Source organism: Lethenteron reissneri, chromosome 16, assembly GCF_015708825.2.
Source record: "Lethenteron reissneri isolate LAM-NWPU_2019-01 chromosome 16, ASM1570882v1, whole genome shotgun sequence".
In the NCBI taxonomy this organism is placed as follows: domain Eukaryota; kingdom Metazoa; phylum Chordata; class Hyperoartia; order Petromyzontiformes; family Petromyzontidae; genus Lethenteron; species Lethenteron reissneri.
This window is the reverse complement of record NC_083794.1, coordinates 13,089,311-13,094,817: the sequence shown is the minus strand read 5'-3', so window position 1 is coordinate 13,094,817 and position 5,507 is coordinate 13,089,311. Positions and strand designations below refer to the sequence as shown.

Here is a 5,507-nt window from a genome sequence, read left to right as displayed (position 1 = left end):
GGGCTGGGTGGAGAGGGGAGGGTGGGGAGGGGCTGGGTGGGGACTGGCTGGGTGGGGAGGGGAGGGTGGGGAGGGGCTGGTCACCCCGTGATGCCCTTATAAAGCTCAACGTTTAACCTACTCACGCCGGCTTGAGCCCGCCCTCACAGTCGGGCATATTTGCGGAATATACCACGCCGCCGTTTACCCTCGCCATTGACCGAGCAACCCAACGTTCCTACCAGCTCCCTCCGCAGGAATGTGTTTTACAGAATGGATGACGTACGTTATCGGAATGGGAAAGGGTTAACTGTTGACACGCACCTGTTGGCAGCTTGTCGCGCGCACATCAGGTTACACTTTTACTATCAACTCGTTGCAAATGTCAGATTTAAAGCGGAGACTTATGTATGTATTTGGAGGAACTACCTCATCCAGCACTTCATGAGGTAGTTGTTAATTTTCTTATTCGCATAAAAATAAAATTAAAATTAATAAAAGTAAAATTTAAATCACGACGTTTCGGAGGCAACACAAGCTTCCGTCTTCAGGTGGAACCGTCACAGCACGATTGCTGTATCAAGACTCTTTACTTGATTGCTGTATCAAGACTCTTTACTTGATACAGCTATCGTGCTGTGACGGTTCCACCTGAAGACGGAAGCTTGTGTTGCCTCTGAAACGTCGTGATTTTTATTTTACTTTTGTTAATTTTATTTTTTACCTACGTGACTTTACCGACAAAACCTAAGAGTATGAATCCTTACAGGCACGAAAGCTTCAAATCTAAAATGACAATTCAAGTTTCATGCAAAACCATTTAAAATCCTACTCGTAATAGGTTTTGTCGATTACTGTATGGTAGAGTATTTTGGTTTGAATTTGATAAGACATCAGCAAACATATTTTAACACAGTGAATATGGTTAGGTTACCAATGTCATTAGTTTACAATCAAACAGTTGGGTGTATACAATAAATAATAGTTTACATCCTTCTGTCAACCCACTGCCTGGGTGAAAGTCTCTCGATAGCGTGCCACTCATGGGGTTTTACAAAACTTAATTCTGCTGTTTGATTCGTGTTAGCCGTGGCCGGTAATTGAGCTTAGGTTTCTGGGTTCGTGGTGCAAACCACGTGAATCACTGCGCCATCTCTCCTCCCCACGTGTGTTCATTTCTACACATATATTAGAGTGTTACAGCAGTCATTTGTTTATATATACACACATTAAACAATAAACTACATTTTTTTATTTTAATGTAAATTGATGTACAGAAGACTAGTACACTAAACGTGTCTACTGTTTTAACAGGGTATACAGCCGTATTGTAGCTGTAGTGCTGCTGTACTGTATGTGCACATTTCATTTGTAAGAAAATCTGCAAGACAGACGTCATAGCAGGTCCCTTCTGATTCAGGCAGTGGTAACCAAGGGGAAGGGCTGCATTAATAAAAAAGCCTTAACCTCCGGCTGCAAATGGACCCATACACAATGCATGTGGAGGGAAAGAACTGTCCATACCGGTCCAGAATGACCATTGTGCAGAGTCCATAAAATCAGTTTCTCACATCGCTCATTGTTGCTATCACGGATAACAAAAAAAAGCATTAGCAGATGTAAACAGCGGCATGACATAGAGTGCGTGCGGTGTGTAAACAACACTGTCCTATGGCAACATTTTCATTTCGGTTTAAAATTCTGGTCGTGCAAATTTGTATTTATTTTCGTGATGTATGGCTTCCACAAACCGAGCGCGCTGTGTAATTACGGTATCGCTAGAAATGCCGTACTCCGGTGGGTTTACGGAACGCCAGCCAGCCCCACATGCTGGGCTCTAGCCAGCAGCTATATATTTATTGTTGTCAGTTACCAGTCTGTACAGTAACGATGAAAAACAAATGGAAGATAGATTGGACACATTACGTATGGCCAATAAGAAACGCATTTGTGATTTTTTTTTTACAAAAAAATATTTTCAAAGGTAAAGGTGCAGCCCTGCAATTTATTGGTCATGCCGCTGCTGGCAAAAAAGGGCCTCTTGCCGAGAAAATGTCCATGCAAGCAAATGCATGGTTGCTGCTGTGTCAAAATGTGTTCTTCACCAGTGCAGTGAAGTGTGGTCAATTAACCGCCTGCCGCCCGCACGGCATGGGCAGTCACCCATCCAGCAGTGGATTGACGTGGAGCTGTATGTGTGCATGTGTGCAATCACCTTGACATATGCACGGGAACTGGTGAAGCTATATTTCTTTCGACAGCATGGCTTCATATTTGGGGCTACAGAGATGTGTTTAGCAAAATTGAGACATTGTTGTTGTTGGTTATCGGGATGAAATGAAAATCCCAGTGCTCATAATGACCCGTGTCTTCTGTGCAATGGCAACAAACAATAGGCAAGTCATGTTTTGCATTAAAAAGTATCTGTCTTTCATCGATTTATCTCTATTTACCAGAGTAACAAATGATATGTACAGTCGCTCCCGCGGGCAGGTTGGTTTTAACAAACAAATTTGTCATGGGCAGACACGCCTTTAAAGAAAAACATGCGAAGCGTGAATTGCACAACTTTTGGTGCTCGCAGATCCACGGTTGCTCAGCTGGAACGCTGGACAGCATGCACAATGCTCAGCCAATAGGTGAAGTCAGTTTTCCACGTGTCCCATCCTTTGCAGGGAAGCCGTTTGTTTTCATTTACAAACACACAGTCAACCTTTAGAAGAGGAAGAAAACACCCCACACACTGAGAACTTTCACTTTGTAAATAAAGTTCAAGGCAAGGGGATAACACGGAAACGGTGTCAATTTATTGAAAATGCAGTATTTGTTCTTTCGCTCTGTGAAGTTGTGCCTGTGCTCTTTTGTAGAGCCTCGTGGTGACAACTTCGTCCAGATTTTGTTTGGATAAAAGGCCATGCGTTAGGACACTCAAGGATGGTTCGCCCTCCACGTCTCTCCAATAAACACATTTTTCTATTGCACATCATTAAAAAAAGTATTTTATGACACAATGTCCAATGTGCAGCGCATGATCATCATCATCATCCCTATCGGCCGTGATGAACCCAGTGATAGATTAACTCCCCCCAAGCTATTGTGAGAGAGCTATTGCTAGTTCAGATTTGTGGGTTTGTAGTTCAGGTTTATGGGTTTTAACCTAGGTTTGTGGGTTCGTAGTCAGAGTTTTAGGATTCTCAGTCTGCTTTTGTGGGGCACGTGTCTCTGCGTGTAGGGTGTTCATGGTGCAGTGTGCTGGTCGACCTTTTGTTGATGTGGAGTGAACCATGAACACCACCTAATAAGGAAGTATTTTGCGGTTTTCAGAATTTGGCAAAATATGCATTTTATAATCTACGTTATATATTTTGAATTGTTGCGTGTAACTTGCATTTTATTGAAGTTCTCTGTGACAATTTTAGTGCGAAGGGTGCTATATTCAATAAAATTTGATTGATTGTGATGCAACACATCGTCAATCCCCTGCCGCTCCGTCTTGACCACTAGCCATCATCCATGCTCGTGACATGTGCTACCAATGCCAACTTACTTTTCTTCAATACGGCGTTTTTAATTTGAATCTGCTGTGTAATTCAAGCATGCGTCTTCTTGTCCCAGTGTCATTCCAAACATGCACCTCTCCACGCTGTTTTGCACACATATCAGATTTTGTTCCACTGTTTTGGTCAATGTTCATATTTCTGTTCCATATGTCATAGCAGGTAATACACAATGATGAAAGACGTGTTCCCATAGGCACGTCGGTATATTGCATATCGTTACGAACGTTTTAATTAAATGTATTACACGCATACATTATGCTGTTAAATTTTTATTACAATAATGTTTTTTAATTGCATACAAAGCATGTCAATAAAACAAAAGTAACAAGGGCAGTTGGGAAGGTTGGTTGAAGCTGACAAAGGTTTATTTTTATGCTCTAAACTGCCTACCAGGACAGACTGTTTTTTTAAATCCCCCCCCCGTCCCAGAATAATAAATTATTAATACACAGAAGAGAGAGAAAATGGAACAAAGGCAAAGAATGCATTCTCTCTTTGAGGAAATCAATAGGTTTGTCTGCTTAGTTGTTTTGGGTGGCACTGTTCCATACAGAAATAATCAAGAGAGGTTACCAGCACCTGATGTTTATGCCTTTGAGTCAGGGTGCACATTTGGTTACACACCGCATTTTCTCGCATCGCCTTAATATCTTTACACGGTGGAATCTGCGTACAAATGATGCTGCGCTGTCTATTAGATGCGAAAAACACGGCCGGGGATTTTCTGAATTTTGCCAAGGAGAGAACTCGACCCAACCCAATTTATTCCCTGCGGTGTGCGCATGAAGGACACGGCGCGAGACAGCCGTGGCCTTTTGTATTCGCATTTCATTCGTCAGAGGTACGGCTATTCCCAGATCACACATCACGACCATATCAAAACCATACATCAGAACTTAATGGCCTCCATAATGTACCGCACGGGTCTCTCCCGTTCAGCTCGGCTCGCTCGATCGGCGCGGCTTGCTTGCTGCAAGCTTGCTGCTGCTGCTGCTGCCCAAATGCACCCCGTGGTATTGTGTCCACGCACCGTCTGCAAGTACAGCCTCGATTCCAGCAGATGGCGATAGCTGCACGCGGTCGCTTGACCCACACTTTTGGACGAGGTCGATTTTCACACGTGGCACCTACATTTAATCGTAGCGTAGCATCGTGAACATTTGTCGGGACTGAAGAAAGCGTAGCGCGTTCACAAGCCATTTTGTTTCCTCTTCTCGCAATTGATGTTTAAAAAAAAAAACGCGATAATACAACAAAAAAATAGTAAATAAAAAATGTTTCCGCCCGGTTTCGAACCGGGGACCTTTCGCGTGTGAGGCGAACGTGATAACCACTACACTACGGAAACTTGCCGTGGCTGAGCTTGAGAGGAGACGACCTTTATATGTAAACCCATCGCTGTTGTACGATGTTGTTGACTCTGTTGGGACGTCGCTCCGACCAACAACATCGATTCTAGATTTGAAGCTTTCGTGACTGCAAGGATTCATACTCTTAGGTTTTTTCGGTAAAGTCACGACGCAGGCGACACTCGTTGGGTTGCATTGGCGCACAGGCAACGAAGAGCACCACGCTTACCAACATTCGCAACTTACCCTCGTGGCTCTTAAAAAAAAGGAAGGAAAAAAACGACATAATAGCCGACGTTTCGCGCAATGACCCCACGGGAATATGTGCTATGAAGACACGTGCTCGAGACGCCCACTATTTTATGTATGATGTTTAATAATCCGTTCAAAACATAGGCGCTTTCGCGGCCAATATTATCCATAATATATATTTTTTGGGTTAGGTCGCGTAAATATATAAATGTGTCGTTAAACCCGCCACCACCCGACACAGCCAGTTAGTAAGGGGTTTGTCACGTAAACAGAACGTTACTAGTACAGCACACCGGTTGTGTGTCGGAGAATAAACCCACAACATTTACAATTCAAGTACGACGTTTCGCCAGTAAGGGGACCGTCC

At 43.5% G+C, this 5,507-nt stretch overlaps 1 non-coding gene across 1 annotated transcript; it reads right to left on the bottom strand.

Annotated features, from left to right (window-relative positions):
• Positions 1–4,814: 4,814 nt before the first annotated feature.
• Positions 4,815–4,887, bottom strand: TRNAV-CAC (transfer RNA valine (anticodon CAC)). The gene has a single exon. It is a non-coding gene; the product is annotated as a tRNA-Val (tRNA).
• Between the last annotated feature and the right edge of the window lie 620 nt (positions 4,888–5,507).